The sequence below is a fragment of the Rhipicephalus sanguineus genome, chromosome 4 (genome assembly GCF_013339695.2).
Source record: "Rhipicephalus sanguineus isolate Rsan-2018 chromosome 4, BIME_Rsan_1.4, whole genome shotgun sequence".
Lineage (NCBI taxonomy): Eukaryota > Metazoa > Arthropoda > Arachnida > Ixodida > Ixodidae > Rhipicephalus > Rhipicephalus sanguineus.
In genome coordinates, this window is record NC_051179.1 from 167,160,528 (window position 1) to 167,176,508 (window position 15,981).

Here is a 15,981-nt window from a genome sequence, read left to right on the forward strand (position 1 = left end):
CGGCCAGCCCCGCAGAGAGCCTACAGTTCATGGGAATGGTTCACGGAGGAAAATATTCACAGCAGAATCGTAGGGCAAGTTTTAATATATAATGACGTGATTTCCGTGTTGAAGGAAAACTTCGCCACAATTATTGGTTCCCAACGTGGAGCTAACAAGGACCACTGTCGAAAGTGGGGGGTCTCCGCCATAACTTTCGTCGGGGTGGGGAGGGGGGGGTCTAGCCCCGCCATTGTCCCCCGGTAGTGGGCAGCCGACAACGACCACTGTCGAAAATGGGCAGGCTCGGCCCCGTAACTTTTCTCAGTAGGGCCAGCGCTCCCCCTTGCCCCGGATAACTACGCCTACGGGAATGTCGCCGCCGGCACTGAACAGCTGCTTAAGACACTATGGGTATATATACCAGATGGTCCGTGTAAGGATGCGTGGTGCGAGCGCTGTGTCCATGGGGTATTTTACAGCACGCTTTGTTGTGCGTACAGCTTGGCACATGCGCGCATCTTCTATGCTGATGTCATTGTAAATGAACATTCCCTGACTTGTAGACTTTATTTTTCACGTTTTGTTTTTAATTGATGGATAAGGTTTTTTAGGCCATTGGAAGCAGCCCATGATAAGGGTGTTCGGACCGTCGCAACAAGCTATAGTATGAGTGTTTTGATGCGTGAAAACACCGTTTTTCTAGGGTGTAAAAGTGTCAGTTACAGACACGCCGAAACGCCTTTCAAGGTGTAAACATGTTGCATAGTGTACATTCATTACGATAGTGAATAAAGCAAGTAATTGATCTAGTATTCTAGTTCGGAAACAAAGGCCCTCGGGTGGGATGGAGCAATTGAAGCCCTTCCCTGCTGAGAGCCCATTCCGGATTTCAAATTTGCAAAAAGTGGGCGCTCGTGAGTTTCGCATATTAAAAACAATCAGGCTGATTTCATCGGCTAAACCGCAACAGAAACACGAGAAAGCGCGAAGGACACACACTCCCCTTAAAACAGCGATGAGAGCGCCTTTGTGTTTAAAATCGATCCACTACGCTTCGTGGATGCCTGCGCCGCGAGTGCCATTACAGCACAAGAAGCGCACGTCAGCAAATAAATGTAAAAGAAGCAATAGCTGGGAATTCGTAATCAGAAAGCGTGACGTGATTCTGATTGTCTGATAGCAGCGCTCACCAGTGTTTTATAATCGGTTTCACTGGGATTTCAGGTTGAATTTCATCAATTTGGAAGAATTAACCGATACAGAACTTTGTAAATCTGAAAGCGGAAATCAGCTCTTTGTCAGAAGGTCTCGAATATTACTATTTGAACGAAGCCATGCTTTCTATCAATAAATGGTCACTGATTTCATTTTTCCTGAATAAATGCTGTATTAGATGCGCTAGTTATCTTAAGACATCTGGCACCACCGAAATAGCAACTATTAAGACAAGCAGCAAATGTCAACTTATTTCTTGTTCTACATTTTATTGCTTTCTATTATCTTCTTTTCTATAATGTTCGGGCATATTTCCTGAAACACCCGTTTATAGCAAGGTAGGAAAACGACCACCATGGCGTCACCATGACAAGTGCATAATAGGCAGGCATATCATGAGACTCGTGCGGCCACGTGGTATTCATGCTAGAAATTACACGAACATAGGCGGATAGATCGGAACAAACCTAGGGTAGTAATGTCCACAGTAGAAAGCGGTCACTATATTACGGGAATAGAGAGAGATGATCGCGCTAAAGCTCCCTTTGGCACCAATTTATTCAAAACCTGCTGGAGACCCATGGTGCTGTTTATGCTGAATTATCGGATAACGTAGCGGTACAGTAAAAATTATGAGCATAATGAGTTGTCCAACCAATCTTGCATAATGCGTACCAGGATTTTCTGGCGTTACCAGGAATGCGCTCTCATACGCCCTCACGACATAATTAATGCAGAGAAACTACAGCACATAATTACCGTGCTTCCAAAATTATTGCATATACTGATGCATCGTGCAGTAAAACAGGCGGAGAAAAATTATCTTGTAAAATAATTATTGCAACGGAGATTTTTTCAAGTCTGCCTTTGTGCGTAGTTCGTGTAAAATTAAACTCGTGGCAAGTGCCCGAACGAGAGGCAACACGATCCTGGCAAAAGGAACATTCCATGGAAATTATTGCTGCTGGCTGTGCCTGCAAGAGATACACATAATGAGTTCATTGCTGCGCTCGCTAAAATGGTGGTGTTATTTTGAGAGGCTTTAGAGTAAAAAACGCGTAAACATGTGTATAGCTCGACGCGGAATGCAGGACCCTTTCCCGCTTTAGAACGCTATGCAGTTTTTGGGAAGTAACAAGAGAGCAGTTCACTGATAGCAGAAGTGCTCACCCATAAAAAGGAAATTGTAAACAAGTCATTCAACTTACTTATGATACCATTTGGAGTTTTTTGCAGTTCTTTTATGATGCCTAAGCAACCAAATACCGTTATTACTCGATGTGAATTTTAATATCCTCCATATACCGCTATTCTGAGAATCAGCTAGTGTTGTTTTTAGATGTTTTCCTGAAGCGGTCGTTGGCGCCAATACCATTCGTCATCCTTGCGTCATCTTCGCTCTCGTCAATCGTTCCACGAAGCTGCACTTTTTTTAAGCCTATATATCGCCGCTTATAGGTCCAATAATAGAGACAATATATCCGGTTGATTAACATTGGCTTGGGGGCAATGACGCCGCATAGGTGAATAAAAAGGGCGCTGTCGACGGTACTTGCACACAGTTCAACCAAAAGAGAAATTTGGTGAGTCTCCGTCCGATTGTTTTTTCAAGCAAATTTGTTCTTTCCTAAATGATATAATATCGCACCTTTTGACGATTCATTTATAACCACGTTGCACTGTTGCTAAATTTTTGCGTTTTGAGCCTCAGAAGAGTTGTGCACAGTACATAGGCTGCATTAGGTTCTGTGTTTTGATATGATTCTTGATAGTTGCTAACAGAATAATCGCGCAAGTTTACAATATTGAACTGCATCCTTGCTTGGACATTTCGTGTGTAGTCGGAATCAATGGCGTTAGAATAACTTAAAGCAAAATGGATCATGCACTTAGCTATCGGCACGGATATGTCGCTGAAGCGGAAAAATTACTTAAGTGTGTACAGCTTGCTTTATTTTTCTTGTTTATTTCGGTGAGGCTAAAGTTCACCGCTTTACTCAAAATTGATTGCTCAGTCATTCTATTAAACAATTATGGATGGTTGGCTTTAGTTTACATTTCAGCACGTTTAAATTGCGATATACAGCCGCTGATGATTATATGCGCTTTCTTCAAACACAGGGTTATCTTACTCAAAAGAAGGTATTTTTGTGCGCACAACATGAACATGCAACCGTTTACTGCGCGTCCGTAGCGAAAAATGTCGAGTGGAATTTGTATCCTGATACGATGAAGGAAATCAATGACTGGATGGTAGCAGCAGTCAATAGAATAGAGAAATAGCCGCATACTTACTTTGGGCATGATTACTCTGAGTAGTGTTGCCGACTGAGGAGGATATATTTCCCATTTACCTCGATAGCCAGTGCCTCCCAGGTGGGAAACTTATTTTAACGCTATGATTCAAGCCGTATTTGTTGTCACACATAAGTTTGCCGAAGCCCAGCTGCGGTTTCTACAGGAAGTTAAGCTGAAACCCTGCACATGATTCTAAACAGACAGGGCGTGCAAAAACGGACACAAGGAAGTGAGGACACCACTTCTTCCTTGTGACCGTGTTTACATGGCCTGTCTGTTTAGAATAAATACTTACCAACTAACTCAGCTCTCTGTTATTCTGCACATGAGTGGCTTGTATATCTACTTCGTGTGTTCCCAAGTGAAAATTACCCAACGCGGAATCTTGCTTTTAAGGAACGCCCATATTAGTAATATAATTCGAAAATATCAGCATATTCACTTAACATATTTCTTTCAGGGGAAGCCCGTTTCGTCTACATTTGGAAAAGACGCACAGCAGTTCACACGGGGTGCCATGGCAGGACGTATAGCTACGTTTCTTCTGATTTTCGCTGTAATAACTTGTGGTGAGTTGTGGTGGTTTACTGCTTTATCATACATGCCAAGAACTTCTATAGGTTCTACTATTGCATCAGCGCATTCGGTGTACTACTGTTATATTTTCTCTTAATGTTGTCCTTGGAGACGTCCGCAGAAAACCGCGTTCATGATATAAAACATGAATTCCTTTGATGTTGAGTATTATTACTTTTTGATCAATTTCTTCGTAGAATGTAGATCTTCAGTAACATGCTCATAAATACGGAACAGTGCATATCATTAGCGAATCATTGCAATACTCTGCACAATTTACACGGAAGACTGCAAGAGTGCAAGTGTTTAAAAAGGAAAATTGATTGGCATTGTCTTGGCATTGTAGACGTAATTATACACGCTGACAAATTTGGAAAAGGGATTAAATATTTCCAGCGAGTTTTGAAAGCAAGGCTGAGGAGGACGGATGCCCGAGAAACGTCGAAACACACATCAGAGCGTCCTTTCGCCCTCCCGTATTTTTTCACTTAAAAAAATCTTCCTCCATATCATCAGCTAATTACCTCGCATCAAAATCCTGCTAAAACATTGCGAATATTCACCCCACTTGGTGTTTTACATCGCCCATGTTTAAGAAAGTGTATATTGCATTGTTAAGTAAGGGGAGCAATATGCGGCCCAAGAATCATTTATGTTTTCTATAACTGCTGCCGATAAGTACAATACTCCTATTACAGCGAATAAAACATGACAGAATGGTTCTTCTTCCAATATTAGGCCTTTTGAACTCAGCGAGTTCTATTTGTATCCATCACGACTGTAATCTTGTGGTATTTGCTGACAACAATGACAATTCGGTTGACTTTGCAGGCATCATGGCGATTGCTAAGGCTGACGAGGCTACAGCACGAGGAAGTTCAATGCCGTCCAGTGCTGCCAATCAAGAAGCTAGAGTCGATGGCCCTCTGATGGATTCGGCAATTGGAGGAGGCTTGGGCTGAATATCACGCGATGGGCAGCACATAGTGAGCAACGATATAACGCCTGCTTTTCCGTAGTGCTCACAGTTTTCTCTTATCGGGTGGAGCCTTGCGTCTGAAATGATGAATAAAGGAGCATATCATTCGTTAAAATGTATTTATCTCTTTGTGGAAAATTGGGCGTTTTGCTATAACCAGCGGCCTCGAGCTGAGGTCTGGCTGTAGCCAGACCTCAGCTCGAGGGCTGCAGTCACGAAACTTAGACCCGCAAGGGCCAGGACAGCGAAGGTGGAACTGCGTTGTGTGTGTGGAGAGGGGGGAGATGTTGAAGATGTCGGACTAATGGTTGCCATTTGAAAGAATGCCTTTCCCATACATATTATATGGGTCATTTCTGAAGGGAATTTGGCGCCCGTAATCGAGCAACATATCCACAGAGATCTTCAGAATGAGTACATTCTGGACGCCGCTGCGGAAGTACAGAGTTCTCACTTTCGTGGTTGTGTTTCAACACATGGCGACCGCATGAGGTGCCTCATGAAAAGAATGCTTAAGGCCAGTCACATCTGTCTAGCTTACCCAAAAAAGCAAGCGTTAATAACCGCAGCAGGCCAGGAAGAGATGCGACTACCACTCAACAGTGTCACAAAGCTTCAGTCACAAAGTTAAAAAAAAAAGCATATGGGATGAAGATAGTCATGTGCGGGCGGGGCCGCGAGCGAAAGGTGGGCGGGCTGCAGGCGGCATGCAGACCGCATGTTTCACCCATGCTCTATAGCACAATGTTGCTTCTAAACCTGCACAGTAAACTCGCATATATATATATACATATGCGTTGGTGTGCAAGTTTAGAAGTAACATATTGGTATACAGGAGGGGTCGCCTCTGTCCCGCCGACGTTTCGTTTGCGGTCCGACCCGCACATATCCTGGTTAAATCCTGATTATTGAGACGCACAAGCTTACAGCTGCACCATGGAGTGGTATCCGTCAAAACATTATTATTCTCGCAATGGGTGGCAAGGGGCTGGGCACTGATTAGAGAACGGCGTTTTTTTATCATGTTTATCTTGTACATAAAGTAAAATGAAAGTTGTTACCATTCTCCAGAGAACAAGTGAACACCCGGCCACCCTCTCCGCATTACGATCACGAATGCGCAAACGCCATTCCCTGATCGCTCCCCGGCCCCTTGCAGCCCATTGCGAGAATAATAATGTTTTCAATTATACCGATACTTGGTGCACCTGTAAGCTTATGCGTCTCACTAACCAGGACTCATCTGCCACTTCACCCACATCCGGCATGCAGAGAGAAGTGGTCCCGGACGTCGTACAGCTCAATGCACGTGGTATAGCACTCTACTTAAACTGTCATTACACTAACAAGCTTTTAATCCGTCTTTTTCCTTTACACCCTTCTCTTTTTAAACATCTTTCTCTCTCCGAAAAAGAGACAACGCGGCTAATGTATATTAACGACGCGGCAACACTACCAGCCTCTTCAGATCTTTCACCCACGCCGACACGTAAAGGCATGCGCTGAAAGCCTTCAGTCCCCCGTGGCCTTGCACTGAGAGGTGCAATACTAGGCGCACGGGGTCATTACCTTGTCCGTTTTAGGAAGGTGGGGGCGAGGAGGCTGTATTGTCAAAATATTTTGACGTGGTCGTGACGTCGACGAACACCGCCTGCGACGTGTCGAAGGGAAATTCTTTATTTGGCCAAACTTGTGGCCGAGAAACGGAAAGTTAATTAACAGCAGTACACATGGTATACACTGATAGCGGCGAACAGAGCATCGGCCGTCGATCAACTACCAAGCGGTGAAGCGCGTCGGCATTTATGTATGTGCCGTCGAATATTCCAGCAGTATCGCTGGTTGCTGCGCAAGCTCCAGAACAAGCTCGGGCGTTCGCGTCTTGCGCGCAACCTTGACAAAACGATCTACAATAATCGCGAAGCTTCTCGAACAATGAGGCGCGGTTTCCGCTACCGTTGCTGACAGTCTTTGTGGGCGAAAACCGAATACAGCAAAAATGGTAATAAGAAACGCATGTAGCAATATGATAATGATGATGATGATGATCATCATCAGCCTGTGTACGCCCACTGCAGGGCAAAGGCCTCTCCCATGTTCCGCCAATCAACCCGGTCCTGTGCTTTCTCCTGCCACGTAATACCTGCAAACTTCTTGCAGAATGTTTGCGCAGAATGCTTGGGCTCGATTCCTGCTGGGATCCTAATTCTTTTTATTTGCATTCATCGGGTCAACATTGTCGGTGTCGGTTTTTCTTAACACTGTCGCACTTAGATTACCAAGGTGTGTTCTCGCCGTTCCTGGGTAGATGTATACTGTCAATCACCTGTGCCGCATACTCGTACACCGCGGCCCCTGTTAAATGGGTATGAGCCACACGTGTCTGGAGGAAAGGGTTTGACCACGCACGCGACAGGATTTTCACGTAATTCATGTCATGACCCGACGGTCATATTCGTGAAATCCTCTTACCCTCCCATACCAAATTTGGTCTACACCAACCTAAGGAGCCGATCACGAGAGCACCCAGATATCGGCGGCTAGATAGATAGATAGATAGATAGATAGATAGATAGATAGATAGATAGATAGATAGATAGATAGATAGATAGATAGATAGATAGATAGATAGATAGATACGTAGAAACGCTCAAAGTGTGAATGGTTCGCTGAAAAATGCTTCGCATTTAAATTAAGGAAAATGATCCTGGCAGGCTCGCCTCTTATTTTTGTCACGGATCTCCGCAGAACAGTTAGTCTGAAGGAACGGACGAGGTGAGAGCGTGATACACACCGATTTTATTTGCACACTAATAGAAAAAACACACATTATCCCTAGAGCTACATAGACGAAAAGCAACACACTAAATAAAACCGGCACTAAATAAACCTGTTATCGTGCAAATAACAAGTAAAGGAAACAAGCAGCTAGACAGTACGAAGCGTTCATCGCTTGCACCACTCACGGCGTTGTGTCCCAGTGCAAGCAGAGGCGAGGCGTGCGCGGGCAACTAGCGTTGTCTTCGGCGTACAACTCCGTGACGCATGCTTGATCGGATGCTGAACGTGACATGGCGTAGGCATTGAGGCTGGGAGGCTCGGAGTTCACTGACCTTGGCGTCGCAGGTACTTGAGCTGGTCCGCGTTTCCCGGGAACAGGAACAGACACAGGCAAGGCCTATGGAGCGTTTCCGTAGGCTCGGGACACAAACCAATGAGGCTCCCAGGCCGCTGAGGGTGTTCGCGCCTGCCATCAAGATCCTAAAACGTACCCTTAGCGGCCGGTGACTACGTTGCCGTAGTCACCAGCTCTACAGGGAAGGAGCACGAAACTATGGTGAGATGCCGGAGAACAAGGGGAGCCGGAACAGCTGGAACAAAAGGCCGCGACGCTCGTACCCGCCTAACGCACTCACGATCGAAGACCCAGGGCCCATATGCCCACGTGATCTTCTTTTTAGGGGCGAAGCACCTTAAGGGCGAGGCTTGTCCGTCCGTTTGGCGTCCGTGCTCACAGCACAACACCGTGTAAAATCTAAATATGAGGTTAAAGAATAGACTAATATCAATAATAATTATGACAAAACAATATAAAACCCCTACAAGCACGAACCCGTTATACTAGTCGGCGATATCAACGTACACATTATGTACCTTAGGACCTAGCTTTGTCGTCGACTCCCCCAGACCGCAGTCAGGGTAATAGAAAATCGTTGCTACAGTCGAAACATATATGTGTGTATGTGAATAAAAAAGATTTACAATTGACGAACATCAACCATAACTGTGACAGAGCATTATGATACCAACAAGAACATACCCTTTTTACTACTAGTAGCTAACTTCAACGTTGACATTATGGACCTTAGGACCTTTAGTCAGTGACAAGCTAAGAATAAAATGTAAACTGTACCGCTGTCAATTTGTATTATGCGCGTTAACTACGGCCGCTATTTACCATGACGTAATGTTTAAGACGAAGCAATGAGAAATACAACATGGTGCCGTTCGCGACGAGAGGCGAGGTATCACTGCATCGAGACCGACATCCGTCAGTTCAAATTTTCTGCGGTGTTTGTTTCTTCCAGAAAAAGCATTTTCCTACTCTTATCCGCGCGTGCCCAGCATCATCCTCGCCGGTCGTCATTCGATGCAGTAGAAGCTTGTGACTGTACCGCGTTTCCATTGCACCGAAGCGGCAGCAGCTCGGAGTGTTCTGCAACACTATAGCGCTTTTCGCCGTTTCGGCAGCGTCAAGTTGCACACGGCGTGTGTTCCCACCATCGCTAGGATACACCAAGCATATCGCCTGATGGTCACCACATCGGCGATACGCCTATATGAGTGACGTGTGTACAGACAAAGCGTTAGAGAAAGAAAGCGACCAACATAATCCTTTAGCGCAACACAATGCGAAAGTAAACAAACCTGGTGTGGAGAATATGGAGTGGTGTGTGCATTATAAGAAATTAATTGTGGTCAGCCGGTGCGTGTGGTATTATGTGACGTGTGCCTATCGGGGCAGTTGCGTTGTGTCAACGGAATTAATTCCACCAGCCCAGAATGATGTGCTAGGTTGAAGTGCCCGTCGCGTAAGCCTCACGCTAGATGCACGAACGCCTTGCTATGAAAAACGCCGTGCGAGGTAATCGTTGTCTACAAAACGCGAAATATGCGTGCTACATAATATCGATGGGACGCAGGAACTTTCGATTGCATGGATCGTGATCGTAACTGAAGTGACGCCGCTAAAATTATTATTGAGGTAAAAAAAATGTTTTGTTGGGACCGGCGATATATAGATAGATAGACAGATAGATAGATAGATAGATAGATTAGATAGATAGATAGATAGATAGATAGATAGATAGATAGATAGATAGATAGATAGATAGATAGATAGATAGATAGATAGATAGATAGATAGATAGATAGATAGATAGATAGATAGATAGATAGATAGATAGGCCCAGTTGAAAAGGACAACAGAACTTGCCTTGCGACAACAGAAATTTCTGTTGTCACAATAAGATTTTTCTGTAGTCACTACACGTTCCCATTGTGGGGACAGAATTCTTTATTGTGCAGCGCATATTTTTGTAGCCTCAACAGAAGTGTGTTGTGTCGAATGCGCAATGATACAAAAGAAAGCTGTAGTACTACGACAATGTTTATAGTACTCAATTAAAATGTGTTGTCACTAGGCACCCGTCTGTTACTACAGGAATGTCCCTGCAGTATGCGAGAAAATTTTGTAGTAGTACAGAAATGTGTTGTGCTACCACAGAAGCTAGTTGTCTTTGTGTGTCTTCAGTTTTGACAACAGAAGTCTTTCTCAACTACTGCAACAAGAATTTATAGTACTATGGAAACGTTTCGTGGTACAACAGAAATTTGTTGTTTAAGCATGCATCCAATTGTGACAACAGAAGTGTGCGTTGAGTAGTGAGACACAATTCTTTAGTACTACACTTTTATTTACTAGTATCTCCTGTCATGAAACATCGTGCCTTTATACACATATATATGCACTGACAACTGATTGTGCTGTATCTCTATGAAAAAGTATGCTAGTGCCCAATGTGCCAGTGCACGTGCTAGTGCACAAGACAGAGAAGCATGCAGTCATGATAAAACTGCCCCTGTCATGAATATAGTTGATAGAGCTTGTAGCTTGGGTGAGTTGGTCATTGAATATCAATACGGCTCCATAGCATAAAGTCAAAGAAAAAGAAGAGAGGACACAACAGAGTGCATGCATTGTGTCCTCTCTTTTCGTTCATTTATTTTGTGCAGCCATGCTGAGGAGAATATTCATTTTTAAAATTTATAATGTGGCCATGGAACGCCCTTGCGATGGTTTCGTCAGGAGCAAGCTATACATGTAAACGAAAAGAGCAAATTACGAATTAAATCCCAATTTTAAGAACTGAAGCTTCACTTTTCGGAGCTAGCACAGAACAGCATGTGTATATCCATGTCCTTGTCAAGATAAAATTAACAAAGAAAGTGGACAAGATAAGGTTTTGGGCTTTACGTTAGGAAAACATATTGAGGCATGGTGAGCAGGGGACTCTGGAATAATTTATACCCCATCAGGAGCTTTAATATTCACTTAAATCACATTTAAAGTGCATGCATGTTTCTTCATTTCACCCTCATGTAAGTGTGGCTATCAAGGACAGATTCAAACGTGCACGCTTCATGCTAAGCAGTTCTATGGTATAGCCTCTAAGCTACCACGGTGGGTAAAAAGCAGAATGAACTGAAGTCGTGTATATCTCTTTAGTATTAATAATACATCCAGCCAATACATTTTTCATAAGCACAGAAGTCAAGGATGAGTCTTTTTTTTGGTGGTCCTTCAAAACACAATCATTACCACACCAATGCCATGCTTACGAGGACAAATAAGAGTACAAGTTAGAAGGAGACATCATTATAACACCACGGACACAACCACAGTGAAAAGCATTTTAAAAAATTCTGGCCGATCCCAAGCCGGGTGGGAAGTGATTTCATGCGAATCCGACAGCGAGTTGCTCCATATGCTGCTTTTTTGCTTTGAGCCAAGCGTTAACAGGTGGATTGACGTTGTGTAAATTGATTAGTTGTGGGCATATCAAGGACTTACCACGCATGTCAAGTACACTGGTGCCTAAAGGTTAACTTATAGTCCGAAATAACATTGGCACTCACGTTAGACCATAGACGTCATATCGAAATAGAAGGTGCACTAAGATGTGACGACGAGTATACCATTAGTAGCGGTCGTTGGTGTACTCCTCTGGGTTTGAGCAATGCTGGAATACACCTTTCTGAGTCATAGGAGTACATATACCAAGTTTATTACATTGTTATAAAAGCAGATAGCCATCGGTGCAAGTACAATTGATGTCACCCTGGCATGATACTTGTATAGGGTGTTTTTCTAAAGCAGTTTTAAGCACTGGCATGCCCCTGTGGTAGAATACTTGAGAGCCAGTTTGAGTGCATGGGTTTATCCTTGCTTGAATCGTGATTTTGATTCTCTGTGCTCATCCAGATTTTTGCTAACCAAGAATACCATTGATGCCGGCAACAAGTTATCTGTGACATGAGTTACCTTCGACACAAACTATCAGCGCCATGGACGGGCATGTAACATGGTGCATGTTTGTCGTACATTCATGTCCTCCTGTACTAATTTTGGTATATATTAAGTTGAGCAGGCAACCACGAGAGGGGCCAGATGTAGGCAGATGGATAAGATAAAAATGGTCGAAGCGCCTTTGGTTCACAAAGAAATGCTTTGCATATAATTAGCCAACAGTACTCCGTAAACTTGTTCTCTCATTGCTTTCTGTAACCCTGTTCTTTCAAAAAAAGCAAACAACGAAGCCTAAAGCTCCCTTGAGCTACATTACATGTCATTTATGCATTGTATTGTTTACATGTGTAATGGTATTTTGCCTATCCACTCGGAAACCACAGCCCCCTTCTCTCAATAAGGGCATTTGTTCCTGCAATCATTTCCAAACAGTTGACATGGCAGGTCATAAAGGAACTGCAGAAATGAGATAGAATAGAGACACACAAGTGCCTGATTGCGCAAACGTTGCAACAAAAACCTTTTGGTTGATATTTACCATTGCTACATATGACACTCTTATTTGATAACTGGTTGTAGGGTTGTCGTATAGTATTTCGCGCTGGATGAAAGGTACTGAAGAATGATTTGATCACACAGCACATTAGCATCACAGTGTATGCCAGAAAAATATATGAATGGAGTTACTTAGTACCAGGCATCATCATCAAAAATACTGCTAGCACGCATCCTAGAGAACACATTGTTTGATGAAAGCTTCTGAGAGCAAAGCAGCAGCCCCTTAGAAATACACAAGAAGAGATGACATGTAGATGCCGAGTGGAAACCACTGTTGCATATGTGATGATGTACGGACAACGAACCGAGCTAAGTGAGCACAAGATTGAAGCAAAAGAAAAGAAAACAGAAAATTTTGAGACATGACCTCAATCATCCAAATGCTTTTACACTACTACAGCATGTCGTGCCAAAACATTTTTGTTGTCTACTGCAGATCCATGCCTTTAAAACACCTGAATATCCAAAAGGAATAGTTCTGAACAGACTGATCAAGTAAAGCACTACAATTAATGGCCTTTTGGTGCAGCGGTTATGAATACTGGGGACACTTGTTAGTTTAAACCTATTAAGAAGTGGCCTCCTGTTTAGTTATTTTACGAATAACGTTAAACATTTCCCAGGCTACTGATAATAAACCAGTACTGCCATTCTTGTAAACTTAAGCATTGAGTGAAGCAAACAACAAAAACCGAGCAAAGAATGTACAACACCATGCATTGTATGTATGCATGTACGTATGTATGTGGAGACACTCACAGCCTAAGGCATCATCATATTGTAGCTTGTGACAACTGTGTGCCAGACAACATGTGAGATAAACTATCCCACAGCTAGTAGCTTGGAATATTACTGAGCAACTGATGAGCATGAAACGAGCGTGAGCTTCAGAGAATAATGATTTGTTGCATGAGGGACAAAAGCAAAAGCCTAGTTTTTGCAATGTAAAGCAACGCTGCTGTTACTACTGTATCAACCCCCTCCCTGGCAAACTGAGAGACATCTATTATCTTTATGGCATCTTAACAAAAAAAAACTCCACGGATTCACGGAATACACAGAAGTATCAGAGCGACGAGAGGTATTCGTGAAGCCTGGTGCTAGTACAGTAGACACATTTCTGTATGGTCATGGCAGTGCGCTGTACATCAGAGTTGCAAGCCAAGCCGTCAAAGTTGATTGTGCTGCGGCCCCTTACTCCACAATTTCGTCATGTTAATTACTTCTTCATGTCGTGTGAAGCAGTGGCGTAGAGCACATGCGTGTTGAGAGAATCTGGCCTTATCAGTATATACAATGATTCAAGGAAACATATCATTACTCTTAAACATAGCTCGTTGCCAGATGCATAAATTTCAAACTTTGGCAGTCAGTTTCCACAAAGTAACTTTTCGTTTTCAAGTCTGCCTACTCTTATGAAGTGACTGCGTGTGTGTTTGGTGCTTCTGCTGCAGGTGTTTAGATAATACACAGATGATGTGTGTTACTTGCAACTTGCGGTCTGGAAAGGCTGCAAGAATGTCGAATGGCCAATTGCCTGTTGATGACCAACTATGCGCAATATGGCAGAAGAAAATTTGCCAGAAAGATTTTGGTTATAACAAGTCTCTCCCCATTGTTCTATGCAGCAAGAATATTGTCGCAACGCGGAAATAACCAGATACAGGACCACGTTGCGACGACGAACGAGAAGTCTGTATTCGGATAACCAGAAAACACAAGAGCAGACACTTCAACGTCGTCTTCCTCAGAGGGCCCAGAGCTGAAACTCGTGCTGCTCGCTTCTTTGTCCTCTGTCGTCCTGCCGGCTATTAATCGTGACAATATTATTTCAAGCCACAATGTTAGAGAAAAATCTTGTTCCTGGTGCAATGTGCAAAGCGTTTGGGGGGTGTCTGCACAACCTGAAATACCTCTGCCCCCTGCAAACCCTCAGCAAAGAAACTGCGTAAAGGCAGAAACGCTTGAGATTCCACATCTTCGAGCAAGCCAGAAAACTAGAGAGAGCGAGATGGCCACGAGCTTGCCATTCTGGTGCGCCCACAAAGGAAGGTTGCCCAGATCAGTGCATACACAAGTAACAATGCACAACCAGCCAGTGCACACATTTCATTGATAGCGAGGCTTCTGTCACAGGTTACACAACATCACTCCTGTAGGTTGAAGGTCCACAGCAGCTAGGCGCTGAGAAAAAAATGTCGAGCTTTTACGGTAACAACAAGCACTACACCTGACGCCTATAGAATATCGTGGATGTTCAAAAGGGGAAAAAAGGCTCCTTTGCAGCCTTATTGAATTGAAGTTCATTGAACATTGCAATGCTACCCTGAAAAAATTCTCAGAGCGCATCATACGGTGCTGTCTTTCGCTCAAATGCCATGACCGGGCCTGAACCAAGCTGCTGACACCACCACCGCTCACTGTGGAGGTACGCCAGTCCTAGCTCATCATCACTGACAATGAGTGGTTGAATTAAAAATGGCTGGTTTGACAAAGCTCCTCTCCTAAGCCGCACCAGCACAAGCCTTCATTATTAGTCGTTGAGCTTTCAATAAAGCCATAGTGCGTACAGATGATCGGACGTCCGACATGGTATTCGGCACCAGACAGGCAAGAAAACAATAACTGAGCAGCACGAATGAAACTGTTGCTAACAGTGCACTGTATGCGACGAGCTTCAAGGAGTAACCATTTCGTAGAACGCGCCATGTTTTGCTATTTCAGAAAAAAATCCAAGCGGAAGAGACTTGCTTACCGTGATGAATGTCGAATGTCGTCATTGAAATTGTTGAAAATGCCGTTATTCCTCAGAGCACAGTGCTGGCCAACAATCGGGCCGGCTGCTAACGGCAGCTGATGACGAAATTGTAGTAGTGTGGCGTCTTGAAGTGATTGCGCAGAGTAAACAGCACTATTGCACCTTGTGGCTTTCGACAGAAGCTATGCTGGCTCAGAAATACCTGACTGGTAGATTTCCTAGCATACGACATCAGCAACTGTAGCTTCTCGAGGGTGCAACAAGGATTGCAACTTTTGCAGCGCATTCGCTCTGATGGCATGACACAGGTTCTCTGAGCAGAACGCTTAAACAGCTGCACTTTCTGGAATTACGCGACGAAGATGTTGTTGGGTGTGTATTTCTAATCTCTTCACAACTGTCATCACCTCGGAAAGAAATTCTTGGCTGCTCATGAGTGGGTGCTACATTAATCAAGCGAAGAGTTCCTGCTTTGCTGCTTGCATAAGGAAACAAACTTTCATCTCCTCAGACACATTGGCATAA